Raw genomic sequence first — 22,622 nt, 5'->3', positions numbered from 1 at the left:
TCATATTACTTTTTTAGGTCTCGCCTAGGCAGCGCTTGCGCTGTCTCTTTGAGACTTGCTGTATCTAGAATATGGCCTTGAAAAAATGCCTATCTTTTTCATTGGTTTCTGTTGCTGTCCTTTAGAAATACTGGCTTTTCATTAATCAATACATTTAGTGGACCCTCCTTTTGGAATTTTGTATCCTCCCATGAGGACTGCCCCTCTTACATGTGTTCTTACTGTATAGGTTATTTATATTTAGATAGACCTCTTTTTTATTAGGCCTGCCTCTTTGCTCGTTAACTGTTCTCTACTTGTGCAATGAAACTTTAGTCGCATCACTTTATCTCCCGGTGCTTCCCCCTCACCCTTGCCACAACACTGCTTGCAGGCCCCACCACCCCTTCAAGGACACTGCTGTTTTGCTTTTTTTTGTTACTTTACAAATGCTTTTATTTATATAGCGCACCTAGCCATGGGCTCAGATAAAGTAAACAAACAATCAGCCCATTATCACAGGATGTTGAGCCTGACAGTAGACTCGAACACAGATCCCCAGTTCACCAGTCAGCAGCTCTCACCACTGCACCATATCCTTTGCCTAGCCATGTTACAGGGTGCAGTACCATACGTGGCCAAAAGAGGCACAAAGGACACGAAGTCCGGTGGGACTGTTGATGGATACATAGGACTGCTGATATACCGGTTGGTGAGGATTTGTACATGTTTATCTACTACTGGAATAAACCTACATTGGCTTCATCACACCTGTGTTGTCCTGATTACTACATCTATTGTACTGCACTCTTACAACACTGCTTGTTTTAACGTTGAGTCGGAACTGCCACTTTCTGTCCTGGTCCTAAGGTGGGGAGGGCATATCTATTGCATAGGTAAAAAAATATTGGCATTTATAATGCCAATATCACCAACTCCAACATATGTGAGACCTATTGCATTTCCAATGCTGTTTTTAAATGGTGATGGGGTGCAACATGGAAAAAAGAGGGAGGGTGGACAGATGGAAGGGGCACCATGGACAACAGAGGGAGGGATGGCGGGGGGGCAGCAACAGGAACAACAAAAGGAGGGATGGTGGGTGGGGGCAAGCAACAGGGACAACAAAAGGAGGTATAGCAGTTGGGGGCATGCAACACAGACAACAAAAGGAGGATCAGGGGCAAGCACCATAGACAACACAAGGAGGGAGAAGGGTGGCTGGGGCAACCAACACAGACAACAAAAAGGTGGGAGGGATGGCAGGTGGGGTCAAATAACAGACAACAAAAAGAGAGAGGGAAGCAGAATTGGGGGCTAGCAACACAGACAGCGAAAAGAGGGCGGGATGGGAGAGAGCAAGCAACACAGACAACAATAAGAGGGAGGGATGGCGACTGAGTGCAAGGAACACAAAGGAGGGAGAGATGGCAGGTGGGGTCAAGCAAAGGACAATGAAAGAAAGGGGATATGGTGGGTTTGGGAAAGCAGTACAGACAAAGAAGGCATGCGTGTGATGGAAAGCAGCACACAAATAAAAGGAGGGAGAGCAGAAGGAGGCAGGAGACACAGGGGAAAGCAACACAGACAGTAGAAGGAGAGAGGGTGGGTGGGTGTTGGAAAGCAGATAGACAGCAGAAGGAAGAAGAGGCTGAGGGCAAGCAAATTGTCAACGGGGGAGAGATGAGCAAGCAGATGGACTGTGGCATGTCAGCAGGTGAAAGGTACACAGAGAGAGTTGAAGTACATTAGGGTGATAGATAAAAAACCAAGCACTCTTGTAGAGTGTTTCAACACAAAGAATAAGGACACATTGTGTTAATAACCCAGGGGAGAGACAAATATACAAAGAGTAAGGAAGCCTACGGCAGCTGACTAATAAGAAGCAAGGCAAACACAAAGAGATGATGGATGGAGGGCTGAAACCTTTCAGACACTCACCCCGAGTCACCCTAAATGGGAAGGGTATGTCCAGACGTGGGTCCTGTGCTCGCTACGCCACCGGTTTCAAGCTAGCCTGACTGAGGAGGGGTGACACTCCAGAATTGGTCCCAGGAAGATTGTTGTCCGATCCAGGGAGGACCTGGCCTGGCAGTTCCGACTGGACTGTTCCCATGGGGGCAGGGTCAAGGCTGATTTACATAAGGCTAGGCCCAAACTGGAATGGCACGGTGAGCAGAACAACAATGGATTAAACCCAGATCTGTGACTAGGGTGAATGTTTGATATGTTCAACATTCCGTCCATCATCTTTTTGTGTTGCATTTTCACCCTAAATGGGAAAGGTATGCCCAGATGTGGTTGCTGGGCTCACTACACCACTGGTTTCAAGCAAGCCGGACTGATGAGTGGTGATGCCTCGAATCCAGTCTAAGGATGCTTGTTTTTCAGTCCTGGGAGGACCCGTCCTGGCTGGACTGTTCCCCTGGGGAACATGGCCAAGGCTAATTTGCATATGGCTGGGTCCGAACTGGATTGGCGTGGGGAGCAAACAAATGATGGATTAAACCCAGATCTGAGACTAGGGTGAACGTTTGACAATGTTCAACATTCTGCCCATCATCCTTTTGTGTTGTAATAAGAAGCAAGCAGATGAGAGTGACAATGAGGCCAATCAATGGACGGCATCTATGACCACAGTTAGAAAACAAAAGATCTCACAGTCAATAGTGTATGCACGGTCTTAGGAAAGACCTGAAAATGGTAACTGCCACAGGGGCAGATGTTGAGATGGCACTAAAAAGGCAACAAAAATAAAAGCGGACTAAAAAAAAATAGAGGCTGTGGACTCAGTCCTAAACCTCTGTGACAAGTGGCTGGAGCACCTAGTGGACCCAGATCTCAGGACCGTGTACACGTAGAGTTATGGAAGCAGCAGAAATATATTATATTTATAAACCTGGACAGTAGGACATAAATAGAACCGTATTACCCAGAAGCCACAGCTGGACAGATGGATAGTAGGCACTTCACAGATGCCCTACAATCAAGTAAAGTGTTTCCACTACTAAACTCTTTACAGTGATCAGGGAGTACTGCATATTAACACCAATGGCCACATATGAATAAATGACGAAAACAGAGTGCAGCTACAATAACAAATGTAAAGGTACACTGGTTACTAAAGTGCATACTTGCGATCTCACATTTATTAGACAAGCTCCCGGTCTGACAGCCTTCAACACCCAATATCTGTTAGCGAAACATTCAGTGTCAACTTTACGGTTATACAACCTACTGATTACATTAATTAGTTCATACTTCCATCACATGAGGCCATATCAGTCACAATCATACCATGCATCCATGTAAGACCACAGTGGATATGAAAAACAAAGAAAATCGCAAGGCACTGAGAGATGCATCTAGCTACAGAATTACAAGTTCAGTAGAAAGCTACATGCAGTGCTTAATTTCAGCTGGTGTTGCCGGTAGGTGCCACCAGCACTCATTTTTGGGGAGTGGCACTTCTGTTCTTCTTTAGACTTTCTCCCACAGGAAGGGAGAGAAAAACACTCGGATTAGATAAAAAAAAAGACAAATGGAGAGCAGAGAAATGAGAAAGAACCAGACTGATCGCGATGACGGGGGAGGGATTGTCTGGTTGTAAAACAACTACACGGCCTTGGTATTCATTCAGCGCCCCCAATATTTGTAGCGCCAGCCCTGAGACTTTGGGTCCTGGGGCTTATGGATTTAGAAATTCAGCACTGGTTTGCAAGCATGCATCTATTGAAATGGATGAACACATCGCTAATATTCAGCTACTGCTACAAATTCAAAGCATACGCATAGATTAATAAAAACCTCGCACATCAAACATGGAAACAGAAATACAAATAATTGAACTTGAAAAAGTAAGGGAGTAAACGCCTCTGATTAAACCAAGCTCACCACTGCTCAAACGAACGGTGCAAATCAAACAGTGCAAGATAAACCAAAGTATGGTATAACTACCTTTATGGTAATTAGGCCAGCAAAATATAAACCATATAAATATTATAAATGCGGCATTGAAAAAATCTAGGACAAAATATGCCTACAGTTTCAATCTAGAGTAATGATGATATACGGAGTTAAAATGCATCTATGGAGTGAACATATCCATGTAAGACCGTGGTACGTCTTGTCTTTTGTTTACAGGCACTTCCAGTACATAACAACTACATCACCACGCATTGGTCTGTAAAAATTGCAGTAGTGCGTCACTGGGGAAATCTTTTTCTCTGCTGTTGCCCTGAAGAACGGCCAGGACCTTTGTTAGGCCAATGGAGTAGGGCAGAAACACGTAGGGGTTTTAGGTTAGGGTCATAGGAGCACAATATCCTGCTTGCCCCATATATTCACAGTTTTTCATGTTTCCCATTCACCCCGCAAATAAAGGTATATCTTGGGATGGATGAGGAACTCTTATTTAATAGTATGTAACCCCACCCCGACTCCCCCAAAACACTCACTTCTGAAAAGAGCTCCCTGTAATATGGTTGAGCCCATCCTGACCTTTAGGAGTTAGTGTGAACCGGATGAAGAAACATGCCACTACTAGAGTGGGTGAGGGTTGTATACAATAAAGATTTTTAGGTTTCAGCTACCGTCGCACTGCGTAAGCAGTGGGCGGAGCCGAAATCTTTTGTCTGTAGTATGGGGGCTGAACACGCCCCTCTTCTCCATTGACTGGCCTCGTAAATGCTGGCCAGCCATTGGAGGAGAGGAGCGTCACTGAGTTCAGGGCCCGCCTTGACGCGATTCGGGGGCGTTTCCGTGTCTTTTTTTAAGTCACGCCCTCTCCTCTTCCCATTGGCTGGAATTTTACCTTCCAGCCAATGGGAAGGGGAGAGCACGCCCCCGAATCCCTACACGCACTCCCATCCCACCCCCGTCCATTCATTCCCCTGTCCTCGCCCTCCCGTGCCTCCTCCCTCCCTTAATTTTGATGTCTTGAGGTGGTCTAATGCTAACAGTTGAAACTGACAGCTGATTTGTTATTAATGTGCGAGGAGCTGATGTTGGATACATGCAGAATAAAGGCACTCTGACAACCGTACGTTGTATTCTTATCGTCCTTTATATTACTTTAATTAACCACACAATACCTTGATCAGAGTTCGGACATGTGCTATAAGAACTGTATCTGCACATTACAGGATAGTAGGTTGACAGTAGTGCGCAAATACTAGGTGGATGCGCTCAGTCAGCGGTGCCGGCTCTGTTGCCATTGGACCACGTCTTCCGGTGCAGCAGAAAGGTCTTTTCCGGTGCTGCATGCAAGCGAGGTATGCTAGCGATGGTTGGGCCGTCTCTTTTGGGGCGGGCTCATTCGTGTACCCAATAGCAAGTATCACTGAGAAAGACAGCGGCTAAAATTCTTCTCAGACCGCCCCTTGCCCGTCAATCAGTTTTAAAGCCCGCTTTCTGAATTTACTCCCGGGTTCCTCAAATACATTGAATTCAGAAAAGGTCCTTGGTATAGTAGAGGCACTCGGATTTTCAGGATCTTCTGACGGAAGGTAAGACGTGAGTTCACGATCATTCCGGGCGCCGGTGGGTTGGCTTATAGACCTGTTACGTTGGGAAAATTGGTCTAAATGCAGTTGTAATCTCCCGCGAAACAGGAAAGGGCGCGAAAAGGCTGGTTCGGCTGCAGTCTAATAGACGTATGTAGACAGCAGACCCTGCCTCTTCTCACGCCTGTCTCTTACAATATACACAACACACGTGATTGTTTACGTTCATTTAGGTTTTTCCATTTATTTTGTTATTCGAAATTTACATAGTTCATATTAAATACGCTCTTAGCTTTATGAAGTATAGTTCCGTACGCACACGTAGGTCTTTCAATTGATGTGGAGGCTGGAGAGGGTTGTTATGATGCACCATGGCAAAAACGTGTGGTTATAAACAGGATGTAGAAGTTCATTACCAGTGGAAATCCACTATATATTGGCGTTTCTAGGTCCGGAACGGACGTGCTTTTCCCACCGGTGGATGGATTTCGACCTTTGTTCTGCGCATTTGTCATTTTTCAATGTGTCATTATTTATCTTCTCTTTATTCATTACTATCGTTTCATGTACACATTTCACGATCACATCTATATCGTTGTGTACTCTTCTGTGTCCCACTGTATTGCATTCTATGATTTTTTTTTACTTGTGCCTCCCTAATGTAATTTAACACAAACTTCCTTATTTCCGTTCTTTAATTTTTTAGTTCCTTTTTCTAGCACCCTTGTTGATGGCAAAATATATTGTTTGGTGAAGGCATTAGATGCTTGCCACCTGAAACTTGTGAGCACCTAAATTAAACAAACATTTACAATGCAACGGTTTTGCCTTTGGAAAAGTTTGAGCTATTGGCATTGTAAATGACAACATTTGTATTTATGTGTTGGTTTTGAAAACAGATAAATAAATGGCAGTCATTTACATTGCCAATAGCTCTAACTTTTCCAAAGGCGAAACCGTTGCATTGTAAATGCTTGTTCCTTTTCCCACCAGAGCACACAGGTCTTCGTGCATGTAAACAATCCTCATGGTTAATGGCACAAGGAAGCAGTTATTTAATTGTTCTTGACTTTTTGAAGAAGCATCACATAGCCCTTCCTGGCAACCACCATGCGCCTTCACATCCCAATATCATCTAGTAACGTTTGTTAACACATGAATGGTCTATGAATGGTCTAAGGTTCTTTTAACCCCCAAGAAAGAAGTGAACAATTTGGGGAGACTCAACCCGGACAAGACGGAGTTAGTCTTGACCAGAGGTGGTTGCAGTCCCTGGTCCCCTTCTCACTGGCCCTCCTCACTTGGTGTTCCCCCGCTCCCAGTCCCCAAGGTCAAGACCCTCGGCATCTTCTTGGACCCCTCACTTTCTGTTCACTCTCAGGTTAATTCGGTTGTTTCCTCCTGTTTCTTTTCCCTCCGAATCATCAGGAAGATCTCTCGGTTTTTTTCTTTACCCGCCCTAAAAATTATAGTGATGGCTATGGTGCTTTCGCGCCTCGATTATGGGAACATCATTTATAACGGCGCTCCAGCTTACGCCATTCGCCGTTTGCAGCTGGTGCAGAACCAGGCTGCCCGCCTGATTCATGGCCTGCCCAAATACCATCGAGTCACCCCCCTATTGCAGGCCTTGCACTGGCTGCCGGTGAAAGAGCGTGCCCTGTTCAAGCTTGGTTGTACCACTTTTCAGGCTAAAATGGGCACCGCCCCGGAATTTATTTGTTCTGCCATCACCCCCTACATACCTGGACGAGAGCTTAGGTCTACTCATCAGGCTCTGTTAACCATTCCCCGCTTCAGCAAGAAAAAGACTGGCGGTACGAAATTCGCAGTGCTTGCTCCTGCGTTTTGGAACTCCCTTCCCTCGGAACTCCGTATGTCATCTTCCTATATCGAGTTCAGGAAGGGCCTCAAAACTTTCCTCTTTTCCCGAGCCTACAATGCTTAAATCCCCCTCCGCTCCTGCCTGCTTCCTCACAATCCAACAGCGCCAAGAAACCGCATGGTAAAAGTGCGCTATATAAATGTTTTTAAATTCAAATTCAAATTCATGAGGCACTACTGAAAATTACCCAACACCTCAAAAGACAAAAAGACAGGAATAGATGTCCCATGGCTGGCAGTTGTAGTTTGCTTAATTGTTAGTGGGCAGGAAACGCTATTGGATAGCTACAAGCATAATGCATGTAATATATGCACAGCTCAACTTACAAGAAAATAGTTTAAAGATTTGATAAGTTAAACCTCTAGGCGTGGCATGGAATAGAGTTAATTATAGTAGCACACTTGTGACTATAGAACATTTTGGCAGCCTGCTCAGCAACCCCCAATATTTGAAATGCCTAATCTCTACTGACGGATAATAATCCAGAAATACGTGCATTGAGATGGTCAGCACCAATCTGCACCTACCTGGTGAAACACTCAAGAAACTTTGCAAGTACACACACTTGGCGAACTGCTTTCACCATAATGCCTAGGGGCGAACCTGCTGGGAGGTGAAGCAGTGTGATCCCACATTTGTTTACAGTTGTGACTATAAGCAACAAAAGCATCAATAGAGATCATGGATCAGGTGAAGGGAACATAAACTGTATGCCTGTGTTAAAAGTAAGAAAGCACACAGCCTTGCCAAAGGTGTGCCTAAGGCAAAACCCGTCTTCGTCTGTCCGTACTGTGCCCAGACCCCAGGCCCAGTTAATTTGGACTAGTCTCCAGTCGTCAGGTTTCTAGAAATTCCCTACAAAATTTAAGAAGTATGTGTGAATGCACCAATTGTATGGTATTTCTCCTCAAAGCCATGTATGAGCTATGCCAATGACGCTGTAGGACAAGGCTGTTTGACCGGTTACCTGCATGCCTCTGTCTCAAATAAGCCAGAGGGAAACTCAAGATAGATTCTGTCCTGGATATGGTAGGGGAGTCCATAACTGTTGAATCAGAGACTAAGCTTAAAGGATTTCTTATCAACGCTAGATAGTTGATAAAACAAATTGGAATGTGCTGATTTTCTTCCATCCTATGACATATGACTTCATTACTGAGTCATGGGTCAATGAAGCTTCTGGGTCAGAGTTAGTTCACGTAATTCCTCCAAGTTATGCCATCTCAAGATTGGACAAAGTAGGCAGGCTGGGAGTGGGTCTGGCAGTGGTATTTAAAATCAACTATCCGTGCCTTCTGTAATATGAGTTAGGCACGAGGACCTGCAAAGCTCTGCACTTTAAGCTTAAATTATCTGCTATTTTCTGGCCTATAGACCTTCGGGGCAAGATCTCCCTTTCCAAATGACATAAGCAATCTCATCGAGCCATTTATGATTAAGAATGGTTTGACCCTTTTGGGTGATTTTAATGTTTATCCCGGAGAGAATACTAAGGAAAACTCTACTGCGCTTATTGAGACCCTATCGGGCAAGGGATTGTCCCAATTGGTTTCGGCTCCCATACAGGATGCAGGTCACACCCTAGCTGGCATCTTGTCAAATTGCTCTAGGGTGTCATTCCAGTCTGCTGCTCCTCTCAGTTGGTCAGATCATGGTGCAGTCCATTTACATTTATGCCTCCCCCTTCAGATAGTAGTTGTCATCCACCTAATAAGATTTGTAGGAGAAACTGGAAGGGGATATCTGCAGAAGCTTTGACCAACACTCTAGATAGAATGCCCATGGAGATCAAGGATCATGTGGATAAGTGCACAGAGCATTTTGCAGCCTGGCTGGATACGCCCACCAATAGGGTAGCCCGTATTAGGGAAGCTAAGCAGAGGAGGCTCAGCCCTCTGGTTCAATCAAAGGCTGAGAACCCTTAGGCAGGCTTGTCGCCATCAAGAGCAAATTTGGAGAAAAACCTTTGACGGACAATAAAGAAAAAAAACTCAATAGGAGCAGAATACGGGAATACAAACTATCCCTTTATGAGCAGAAGTCCTCATACTGCACCTATAAACATTTAATCTGCCTCATCCACTAAATTACTTTTTAGGATGGTGCAGTAGCTCTCGAACTCTAAGTCAGCTGGAGAACTAGACAGCTCACAAGATTTTTGCCACCAGCTAGCCGACTTTTTCCAACATATAATTACTGATATTTATGACGAACTTGACATATCAAAACTTTAAAAAAATATCATATGCTGCAAACCAAGAGTATAGAGCTGCAGTTGGGACCCCTGGTGTCTCTGCGGTCCAAGGACCGAGAGTCTAACTTGCTCATCCTGAAATGGTAGAATAACATCTCCTCAACACTAAGTCAGGCTTGCCCCGGAATCATTTAGAACAGCAATCTTGCATATGGTAGCTAATACTGCGGCACACCCTCTTACGGTATTGATGAACAAAGCGATGCTCTCTGGTTGTTATCCGCATCGATGGAAGGAGGCAGTCATCAGGCCTCTCCTAAAAAAAAACAAAAAAACACTTGACAGCAAGGATCTTACAAACTACCATCCAATCTCACCACTTCCGATACCGGCCAAGATTCTTGAGAAACACCTGAATGGCCACTTGGAATTTTTGAAAAAGCAGGGATGGCTGGACAAATCACAGTCCTGTTCCTGAAAATACAATGGAACTGAAACTGAACTGGTCTCAGCCACCGACTGCACGAGGGGCAAGGCATGAATCTGGTTCTTTTAGACCGGTCTGTGGCCTTTGACACCATCTCTCCTGCGCTGCCGATTGAACGCCTTCAGAATATGGGGAATACAGAACATGCATTGGCTCTGATGTCCTCCTTTCTCAATGATCGCTCTCAAAGGGTACTGTTAAATCAATTCCATTCTGATGTTTTCCCCGTGCCTTGTGGAGTGCCGCAGGGCTCATCTTTGAGCCCTAAACTCTTTACCCTGTACATGTCCACATTTGGTTCCATTATATATGCCTATGGGATGTATGTGATATCCTACGCTGATGACACCCATATCGTTGTGTCAATCCCTAGGAACTCTGCTGCTACCGCAGATAATTGCTCTCAATATATGTTGGCGGTCGTTGATTGGATGCAAAGGAATTTCCTCAAACTTAATGGTGAGAAAACCAGGGTATTGCTCTTTGAGATGCAAACCTCAATTTGTAATGGTAACTGGTGGCCGGACAGCCTAGGCACCCTCCCGATTCCAGCTGAGAAGGTCAAAACTCTTTGGAAATCCTAGACACTGAACTTTCTCTGAATGGACAGGCCAATCACACGTTCAGGACCTGCTTCTGGCTTCTACGGAAGTTAAAGAAAATCTTTCCCTTTATCCCCTTACTGGTGCGAAAGCAGGTCGCACTAGCTTTGGTCATGTCCAGATCGGACTATTGTATGGGTAAATGGAGAGCTTTGTAAAAATCAAAATCAAAATCGCACTGCACATCCAGGAATAATACTGAAATGCTTATAAAATAACATTAAAAAAAATAGTGTGCAGTAAAAAGACAAGGAAGAACACAGACAGGGAAGAACACATTTACTTGGTCCATGCTCCAAGGAGGAGCTAGCACAGAAAAGGAAGGGAAGCCTAAGGGGGCTAAGCAATTGATAGATTGCAAATGAGAGTGACAACGAAAACAACTAATGGTATACTGTGGGCAGGTTGTAAGCCAGCTGAATTGTAAACAATTCACCTCGCAGCACAACACATGCCTATAATGGATGTTGTCTTTCTCCCATGGATAGATCGGGGCTCAGCTGGACTGCAAAATAATTAAATTGGAGGTCACTGTTTAGACTTTTCACATAATTGACTGCTGGAGCATATTTCAATATGAAGAAATGCTATGTTTAAAATCATACTACAGTGTAACAAAAGCTGTATCTGGAAATGTGACAGGAGACATGAACGTGTTTACCCCTCCATATACTGTAGTTGTAAGGGGACAGAATTCAATGCAAGAGGAGGGAATTGGGGAAGAAACAAAGGCTATAAAGAAACACAGAGCATGATAAGTTTGGGGGGGGGTGGTGGAAGTACATGAGGGAGTCAACTGGAACACACACGCACTCATGTAGATACAGTACAAAGAGCAGTTGTATAAGAACACAAGTAATGCAGTCAAGCTCCAGGGGTAGGACAAACGTACAAAGAGGCTAAAAGCCTAGGGGAGCTGACGAATTTAAAGCAAGCAAATGAGAGTGACAATGAAGCCAAACAATAGCAAGCAGTAGGCCCACTGTGAGCGAATATGTCTTGCTGTGCTTTCTTGTAGGCTTGGACCTAAAAGCGAGGAAGTAGCAGGATATGAAAGTACAGTAAACAGTAAAACGCAACAACATGAAAGAAGCACAATATTAAATGAGACAATGAAGGAACAAAGAAAGGCAGATCCAATCACAAGAGAGAAAACACAAAAAGCTCAAATGGCCCAGTCATAAAAAGGAGGAGACCCATTTTTCAACAGCTAATAGTTCAAAAAAATATGGCAAGAAATAATAAAGGAACAGTGGAAGCCGGGGGATTAGGATTATGCACACAGTGCTGGCATGTACTAGATCTTGTAGTAGAACTACATCATACAGACTGTGCCAAGCTCTAGGGCACCTCCGAAAACAGAGCTGGGAAGCTGTGGAGAGGTAACCTGTCTCTTTTGCATGGTGTCTCTCTCGATTGCACTTCTCCATCTCCAATTTTTCATCTCTGTCCGTGTGCTTGATCTCGGGTTTCTCAACCATCAGAAAAAATGGCCTCCAGGACTGCAAACACTTCTGCATTGTACCATCACAATATTTATTTTCAATTATCCCAATAAAAAGGTATCAAAACCTTGAGTGTTTGCATTTTGTAAAATGGAGTAACACTGCTTAACTCATTGCACACTAAGAGAAAGGATATCCTTTGTTAGAATGGATACAGATTGATGTTAAATATTGGACTTTGTCTCTGCATTGCCATTCTTCTCCATCATTTTTCACAACTATTTGACAAGTTCCTTTGATCTACCCTCAGAAACATTCCATTTAGGCCAAGAAGAAACTTCCTAGGCTGGACAGGATCAGCAGCCTCTTGCGGGGGCAGAAACGCTCTTGCAAGATTAGACAAGCTACAGCAAAACAGACTTCCCCAAAACAAGTAGACTCCATCAAGGTCTCATGCATTAAACTGGTTACATATATTAATAAAGAGCTAAGACTATTGCCGAGCAATTGCCAGACATTTGGAGGCATCTACCTGCTTTCTGAAATGTTTGTCCCAATGAAACACTGCTATGACTAGGATTTCTCAACCACAATTCAAGTATTCAAGTATGTATTTAGTCAATTCAATTCAATTCAAATGATCTTTATTCGGATTTTGAATACATCCATAAAAGTACATACAGAATGAATACGATTAAAACAAGTTAAGACATATGTTTAAAAAATTGTTATAAAATACAGATTTTAAGCAGCATATATGTCATAAAGTGCGAAGTACCAATATAAAGTGCAAGTACATAATAGGGAAAACATTAGTCACTGGGGTACTTAATCACAAACTTCTAAAAACAATCATTTATAGCAAAACACATATGCAATTAAGTCTATGTTCAATTTCCAGTGAATTAATAAAATGCATAGAATAAAATGCAAAAAATGCGCCAGATTACATAAAACTATTGTCCATTATCCATGTTCCATACTTGCCCTCGATCTCACACAAGCTTTTATAAAACAGCTTAAAGTATGTATAACATCATCAAAATGTAACATTTGGAAAAATTTTAATGCCAGATTATAATCTCTGATGTTATATTTGCGAAGAATCGGAATTAGATATTTGCAAGTATACAGTTTGTAATAGCCACAGAAGAAAAGATAATGCAACAGACTTTGTTTTCCACCATGAGGACATGGGCAATCCCGCTCTTCGAGTCCAATGTTATAGCCAAGGGGGAAGCTAAGCAGATTAACTATGCTTCCATCCCGAAACCTAAACAGAAGACTCCGGTTCCACTTTCCCAAAGGTAGTGATAAGTATCTGTAAAAATTAACCAGGCTATCACCGCCTGGGTCTATAATGCTCAGATATCTGATAACAGCAGGTTTGATAGATTCTGAACTCATGCGTTCCTCTTTATAGAGGACAAGCAATGCCTGTTTAATGTTATTCTTGTGGGCAGGTACAATAGAACTAGGGGAGCTAAATAAAGAACCATGCCCCACACTTTCCAGACTATTCTTAACTGCAGTTAACCAGGGAATATACTGTGATCTATCACTTAACAAGCAGTCGGATATTATACTGCGCGTTAGGGATGCTGCTGGATTTAACCATATTTTAATCCAAAAAAGAGCAGGCCTAGACCTAATAAAATCAGCAATATAAGGCAGCCCCAGTTCATTATGACAAATAAATGTAGGGGCGCTGAGGACTCCCCCCAACACCCTTCTACAGAATCTGTTTTCCTCCAACTGGAGAGCCTTACTATTACAGTAACCCCACACTTCTGCACCGTAAGTCCCCGTTGGCTGGCATTGAGTGCGGTAAATGTTAAGCAGGGGTGTTACAACATCAGCCAATTTGGGTTGTCGGAGAGACAAAATTGAATTAATTGACTTACTAATTTTATTCCTAGCATGCGCCGCATGTGGCTGCCATGAGCCTGAATTGGAGAACAACAGCCCTAAATAAGGGAAACTATTTGTACATTGTAGAATATTATTACCAGATTTAATTGAAGTAATATTGTAATTTTTTGGACCGCAATTCATGATGAAAGATTTTTTTAAATTGGTATTTAAACCAAGATCTGACATAAAGGTTACAAACCCAGAGATCAAAATGCGTAAAGCATTCGGGGTACGCCCCATTAGTACTGCGTCGTCCGCATAAAGTAAGGTAGTAATGGGGGAGCCATTTATAATTGGGACATCCTTACAAATCCTACATAAAGTGCTACTCAATCCATTAATGTATAAAATAAAAAGCAGTGGGGCGAGTACGCAGCCCTGTCTAACTCCTCTGCTAATAAAAACATCATTGGACAGATCACCATCATTATTAATTCGTACTCTGGCTTTTAAGTCCCGGTGCAGGTCAGAAAGAAAATACACCAGTGAGTCATCCAAACCATAATCGAGCAAAAGTGACCACAACCTAGAACGATTAACAAAATCAAACGCGGAACTCAAATCCATAAAGCCTAAATAAAGAGGGGATTTTTTAACAATGATATATTTGGCCATAATTAAGTTTAAGTTTAGGCATTGTTCGACAGTGCCTACTTGGCTTCTAAAGCCCAATTGACTACAATGAAGAACATTATTTTCCTCAGCCCAGTTCCTTATCCGTTTAAAAATCACCCTTCCCAGAACCTTTAGCGTATTGTCAATCAGTGAGATCGGGCGGTAACAGGCGGGATCCGACCTGTCACCTTTTTTAAATATCGGAACGATGACACTGTTCGCCCAGGATTCGGGGATTGATCTATCACACAAATTATTAAATAAGTTACATAACAGGGGGGCCCAGAAATTAATTTCTGATTTAATTTGGTCAATAGAAAGACCATCAGGGCCAGGGGCTTTATTGCTAGCGCTATCTATTATAGCATCCTCGACCTCCATTAATGTGAAGATCAGAGGTTCGGTATTATTGGGTAGTGAGACAATATCCGATGGAGTTACAGATGTAGCGTAAATTTGGGAAAAATGTTCTACCCACGCCTCACCAGTTATATTACAATTTATTGGGTTAATGTTGGAGCCAAAAGATCTTAAGGACTTGACCTCTCTCCAAAAACCTGTGGTATCCTTTAATTTGGCAGTGCGCGTGAGAGATTCCCAATAGTTGATCACTAAAGCCTCAGATCTAATGTATAGGGCAGTTTTGTATTTTGATCTTAGTTCTCTCACAGTTACCATGTCCCTAGGGTTAGTTTTCAAAGCAGCCCTCAGGTCCCTATTGGCCTTAGAGCATGACAGATCAAACCAACGGGGACCATGTGCTGTGTTCTGCCTAAATGGTTTGGAGGATTCTTTTTTAATGGCCCCACATAGGTTGCCAAAGGCATCAACCACATTTCTACCAGAACTCGTATGTGACAAACATATCTCTACAATCTCAGGGTGTTTTTTGATTACTCTTGCGAGAATATCTTTATTGTCCACCCCTTTCCAAATTAATCTTAATCTGTCGGTGGACAATACCAAATTATGTGGACCAGACTCTAGCTTCCCTGCAACCTTCAAATTTTGTGGGATATGTCGATATATTCTAAGCGGATAATGGTCGCTATAAGTGGAACAGATAACTTCCGCTTTTAAAGTTATATCACTTAATTTGGGGCAAGTAAAAATGTAGTCTATCGTGGAAGCACAACCATGACCTATGAAGGTAGGTGTTGTTGGGCTATTTTCAATAGAACCTGCTATTTCTATTGAGTTTACTAGGTCGCGGGATGCTAAGAAGTTTTTCAGCTCTTCCCCGTTTTTACAGGGCGGCCTCCCGCGATACATATGGGCATTGAAGTCCCCTCCGATACAAATGCCATCAAAGGGCCCATACTTATGACCTTCCATAATATCATCGATAAATGCAAACAACAAAATAAAATTAACATTGGGACGAGTAAAAAAATCGTTATTATAAAAATTAATAATACACAATTTCACTCTGTTAGTGTACATCATAGCCATAAAACAATTGCCCGGTGTGGGAATCAGTTTAGTTTGCACCCCGGATTTTATTTTGGACCAAATGGATAAGCCCCCACTAGGCCGACCCATATGAGAAGGTGAAGCCTTTAAGTTATAACAGCGAAATCCCTCCTTTATTGGGTCCGTTAAACACCAAGTTTCTTGTAACATCAGTATATCACAGTTGCAATCAACCCAGTTTAACCATTCCCCAATTTTCAGCTTGGATTTCAAGCCAGCTATGTTCCAACTGACAAGAGATAATTCAGGGACCATGGACGATTGTTCCTGAGTCTGAGGTTTTTTACTTGGAACAGTTCGTGACATAGCTAGCGTCAAGACTTGGGGAGCAGCCTGGGGTTCTAAGTGAGGTGTCGAAGGTAATACAGCAAGATTAGTCGAAGAGGGTCAATCTTGCATATCCAGGTCCGACAAGGGTGCATATCTGTTAAACATCTTAAATTGGAATGGAGCAGTTTGGAATTGCATGGGCGGTTGCTGGCAAAACATAGGCGGTGCTTGAAACTGTCTTGGATAAAATTGAGGTTGCATGGAGGGGGGCCGCGGTTGTATTATCATTTGTCTGTAAAAGTGACTCAAAGGTAGCATAGTAACAACAGTAGAAATGGCAGAACAGTTACTATGTCTATTAAGGAGGTTTCTCACAGTCCCTGGGTTTTGAAAATTAAGGACTATGCAGTCGCCTTCCTTGTCTTTGGTCAAGGGCCCGACCCACGACACCCTGCGTACCGATAGAATCTCTCTGGATATGTCATATCCTACGCCCTTATGCTTGGTCAGCCAGTCTATGCATTTGTTACGCAATTGCACCCATGATTCCCCCTGATCTTCCCTCAATGGCGGTATACCTGCAAGGACCAGAACAAAAGGGCATGCATCCGGAGGCAGATGTAAAGCCGGCCCTTGGTGTTTAAACGATTTGCTTAGTCCTTGTCGGCTTTTACCCTCATTATTATTAGCAACCGCAGGTATAGATGCTATTGTAGTTTGAATTGGACCATTATTATTGTTACTGGTAGAAGAAGTAATATTTTTTCTTGGAGCAGGTGTGGGGGTTGGTTTAGTTGATACAATTGGTAGATTAGACTTACTCCGTTGTGACCCTCCATTAATTGGTTGTGGTTGAGTAGTAGGTAGGACAATAGGTGGAATTGAAGTCCCAGGATCACTCATAGCCCCACCCAAGATGGTGGTAATTTCCTGCTTTTTCAGTGACAGTGTGTTATTTACAGATTCCAATTCTTTTAAGAGACGGTCGGCTCTAATTTGATCCAAGATGACAGACCCCTTCCTTTTTGTTTCTCCGTTTTTGACCAGGTTGTCCAATCTGTCAAGTCTTTTAAAAACATTATTAAACTGGCCGATCATTTGTTTTTCTAACCGATTAAAAACAGTGTCCACTATAGTTTCAATGAGATTCACATTTTGTCTTGAAAGGTTACAATTATCCCCCATTAGTGTGGTTTGGGTCCATACAGTGTTAAAATTCCCACTTGAGTGAACGATGGAAGCTGCAGCAAATCCATCCATATCTGATAAATCTTTATCCTCCGTGATAACAACAGTTGAAGCCCCCGTAGTTTTTTGTTTATTCCACAGACTTTGTGGGGTGGGCTGATTCTTATAAGCTAAAGGTTGTTTCCTTTTATTTGCACCTTGCTTAACAGTACCTCTTTTACGTTTCCCCCCTCCCTGTTTGTTGCTATGTTCCGGGCTATCCAGGGTGATAACATCAACCTGGGAAGCGATGGTGGTAATAGGTATGACATCAGACATTGAAATAGCAGGAGGTGTTGATGTCAATACCGTGTTTGAGATAGCCACAACTGGAGTTAAAGAGGGAGAGTCTGAAGCAATATAAGTGACAGTATTTTCGTCATCCGAGACGATAGGCACATTTACAGAGGGATAGGATGTCTTAACCACAGTAACTGCAGGGGTTACATGTGTACTCCCATTTATGCTGTTTGTGGCACTCGATTTAGTGTTAATGGTGGAGGGACCCATGGAGAACCTCCTCTCGGTCTCCACTATCTCATTAAAGGCTGAGTCGATCAAAGTCTCAAAGGATGTGATAAGGGAGGCGGAGGTATCGACACCCTGGGTTACAACGTCAATATTCATGGCGACAGCCGCACAAACAGCCGATGTGGTAAACGGATCAGGAGCTCACCTTTAGAATGCGATGTTAGGGAGGTGGCCCGTCCCGGCCCCTGCTGGCCCCGGACGGCCACAGACGGTCCCGCCCTTGTCCCGGGCTTCTCCCGGGCTTCTCCCGGCGAACTCCCGCGCGCTCCCGCGCAGCGGTATTCACACGTTAAAATATAGCTATTACGATGAACACCCGGTCGTTGGGGGCGGGGAGGGAGAGCAGCCCAGGTGGAACGGGCGGGGTTACTGGGACTCCTGGGAAATGTAGTCCCAGCCCTCTTGCTCGCAGCCCTCAACCCCTGTCTTACCCCAACAGCAGCTAACAGCCCACGAAGGAGAGCGCCCCTCTGCGAAGCGGGACCCGCGCAGCGGGTTCCGCGAGTCGTTGGTGGAGATGCAAGAATCCACGGGCGAACCAAACAGCAAGGCAGGTTTATCAAAGTGTCCTATGTCCGACATGACAAATTTTGCCCATGCTATCTTGGATTTATAGAGGTCCTCACATCTCAGGAAAGCTTCCCATTTTGGGCATTTCACCCCTGTTCTCCTCGCTTATATTTAAAGCTTTGCATAAATCCATTGGTTTAACCTTTTGCCACCTTAGTTTACCCTCTTCACACATTCCAGGAAGTTCTCTTGCACTTGTAAGAGCAAAGCCATAACCCAATATTTGGACACCCCGATAATTTACCTCATTTAGTTCACCCACAATTTACTAGATTGGTGACTATATTAAATCAAAATTTCATGAGCCAATGTTTGCCAGCATTTTCCCAGAACATCGACTTAGCAGAGCAAAATGGTTATCTGAGTAATTGGGTTTCCCCCAATAACTGAGTTCTAGATCAATGAAAAGTTAAAGGGTTTTATTACAAAAATACAAAATAAATGGTACACAGTCAAATGCCATGAAGGCTCTCGTATGCAAAGTTATACGGAGTATAGGAAATCAGAAAATATTTTAAGTCTCAATGGGCAGCAAAATCAGCCAAAAATGGAAAACAAAAACAAATTGGACAGCACCTCTAGTAGAATAGGAGTCTTCTGCTCACTCCCAAAACCAAGGGGCACCTATACACAATTCTTGCATAGGAAATTAGAAATTCTCCAAACCCATCATGGTGTGAGCAAAATTATAATTTCTTTAGCAAATCAGAACACAGGAATAATACAAGTCATTAACTTAGAACCAGCTCCATTCTCTAAACTTTTAAGAACTCCCTTTATTCTAATGTCATTCAGAGATGTTGGAACACATATGAAGCATTTAGCAATGAAAGCTTTCTCCCTGTGAAGAAACAAATGAGACAAATACTTTTTGTAATCTTTTATCAGTACCATAGAAAGTTCAAGAGCAAAATAATACAGTAATAATACAGTAATGAAAATAAACTAATATGACCTCAGTTTGACTGTGTGCTAAGGAGCCTGTGGAAAGAGGATGTGTGTAAGAGGGGGCGGGAGGGGGGGCAGGAGTGAGTGACAAATGGCATTCATCTGGTCTATAAAGGAGTTTTGCAATTATGTTAATTCTGTCAATATATGCACATCATGTGTAAAAAGGCATGTTGGGCTCATTATTGCTGCACAAATATGTAAACCTAAAAAACAATTTTGCCACAAATTCCCCTTTGCCAATAAAAATACTGAACCACTTGTGAGGGTGGGCCTAGTAACCGCAACAGGAACAGATCAAAATGAGATCAATGGGAGATCCGTTCCTGTCGCAGATAGTAGGGCCAACCACACAAGTGGCTCAGCGATTTTACCGGCAAAAGTGGGGTAATGATGGGTGGCTAGAATGTTGTGGATTCCTGGGTATTCCAGAAGTTTTCACCACAGAAATGGAATAAAAATGCACTATTTCAGGCAAAGTTAAAGGTTTGCATGGCGTTTTGGGTAAACAAAACTCATGGAATCCATGCAATGAACACCACTCTGGACTACCCCAGTAGTCTAGTTTTAAAAAATGTGTAGGTTTGCTAGTTTTGAAAAATGTGTAGGTTTGCTAGGTTTCCCTAAGTGCCACCCTAAGTTAGGGCCCAAAATCCACAACCTCCCTCTTTGCACAAAACCAGTCAGTTTTGGGTGTAAAACAGCTGATGTATCCATGTTGCACTTTGCGCTGTTTACTATGGCAGGCACTAGGCCTACCCACACAAGTGAGGTACTACTTTTATCTTAAGCCATGTGAGAGCATAGAATAGTAGATATGTGATATTACCAATTGGATTTTGCTACATTTGTGCCTTCCAAATGTAAGCCAGGGTGTAAGAAAATACATTTTGAAAAATACCCTCTAAATCATATACTGGACGGGTACCCACAAATTCACAGATGTACAAATAATCACTGCTCCTAAACTCCATATCTTATGCTCTTTTCAGAAATACTTAGTCACCTTGATACCCATTTTTCACTCTACATATTTCACCATATGAATTCAACCAGCAAAACGTTGAGAGGGTAGACTGGTCATGGTTGCCAGGGGCTTTAGCAAAACCACAGAACAATTGAAACATTATCCACCAGGGCCTAACAATATGCTCCTGAAACATTAACGGATTTGGGCTGAAAAGTCAATCTCTGGCCACCCTTGGGTTCCTAAAGGAATAAGATATCATGCTCTTACAGGAAACCCGGGCAGTAGAGAGCATCCCCATAGAAGGCTATCTGGAATTCATGTAATTCGCCTTGGGACAATCGAAGTTTGGCAGGCCGAGTGGCGGCCTTTCGATAGATGTATCAACCAAACTATCCCAACGCATCACACAGATACAACTTGAGGAACACTGGCTCTCCGGCATAGTGTTAGGAAGTTCATCCATTGATCGGCAGCTGCTTCTCCTTAATGTCTACATTTCTCCATCTACCATTGATAAAAAATCCAAAATGGACAATCTAACCAATATAGTCTGCAATCTTCTAAGTAAGCACGGCAGCATACCAACTATAATATCAGGTGACTTTAACACCCATCTCCATTGCAACTCTTTAGTGGACATCAGGATCGTTCCCCAAAAGTTCCCGCACATTGTGCTCCACAGTCGACTCCCACTGGAAACAGACCATCGAAACTGGGGGGAGTACGCGGTCATACAGCTGAGCAGTGTAGGATTCTCTGTGTTGAATGGGCGTCTTCATACGGACATTCCCCCTGCCTGGACCCGTTCAGACGGTAAAACACATTCCTTTCTGGACTTTACTTTAGGGAGCTCAGAGGTACTTCCCTTGATTGATAGTTACTACATCGCACCACAAGCTGACATCGATCACCGATCACAAATCATAACACTATCAGCTACCACCCCACGACACCTTGAACTTGCCCACACCCACTCAGACTGTCACACAGAAAACTTAAGGCGAATAAAATGGACAGATGCCACGGCTCTCCCGTTGATGGAAACATGCAAAGCTCTATTACACATATCACAGGAGGCAGACACTCCGGTTATTATTAGCTGGGCTAGCTTCATAAAGCAACTATTTGAAGACTCTCCATCAACGCGGAGTAAAAGGCAACAAGCATTTCAATTCCGCATCTCCCACGTAACAAAGCAATTAAAAGCCCAAAGAAACCATGCACTACGCCAATCGAGGAAGAGCCCAGGTGACAAAACCAAATGTTTAACAGACAAGCAAGCCCAGGCAGCCTTCAAGGTCGCCCTATGCAGGGATAAACAAGCGGCCTCGGATCAATTTTGGCTGAAGCGCATCCATGAAAGCAAGAACCCCAACTCACAACAATTTTGGTTTCTTGTTAACCGGGGCTACGATCAGAAGTGGAGTCGGTAACACAACATCAGCGCAGACGATTGGAGCCAATTTTTATCAACGCACTTTAAAGATCAGAACATAAAGGATGACCACTCTGAAGCCTACAGCTCAGCCAGCCCAATCAACTCGGCGACTTCACATTTAGAACCAGGGAGTCCAAGACGACTGGAGTGCAGTTACTCACTTACTATGCTGCCTGAAGTGCCAACAATCAAGGGTCCGGTAATTAACAACGATTTCCCATCGAAGTCCATCAGGACATCGGATGAGTTAAAAAACTGGATTTCATGTTCCATAAGGAAAGCCAGGACCGAAGGAGCTCCAGGGCCAAACGGCCTTCCCCAGGCCATGTTCAAACTCGACGGGACTTATGGTCAACTTATCTGACCCCCCTGTTTCTCCATTGCTGGCTATACAATACCATTCCTGAGTCTTGGCGAGGTGCTATCATTCATCCAATCCACAAAGGCGGGAAGAGAAATGACCCCGACAATTACCAAATGATAGCACTCCTAGACGTCGAGTCCAAACATTACACCAGAATTTTATTAGAAGATTTGCAGGCCTGTGCCGATTTAACAAAGTGCCTCCCT

The 22,622-nt window shown here is 43.4% G+C and overlaps 1 protein-coding gene across 2 annotated transcripts in view; it reads right to left on the bottom strand.

Annotated features, from left to right (window-relative positions):
• EZH1 (enhancer of zeste 1 polycomb repressive complex 2 subunit) overlaps nt 1-22,622 on the bottom strand; it is a 278,927-nt gene that overhangs the window by 222,577 nt on the left and 33,728 nt on the right. The window lies entirely within an intron of this gene.

This window comes from Lissotriton helveticus, chromosome 5_1, assembly GCF_964261635.1.
Source record: "Lissotriton helveticus chromosome 5_1, aLisHel1.1, whole genome shotgun sequence".
Lineage (NCBI taxonomy): Eukaryota > Metazoa > Chordata > Amphibia > Caudata > Salamandridae > Lissotriton > Lissotriton helveticus.
This window is presented reverse-complemented; position numbering and strand designations above follow the sequence as displayed.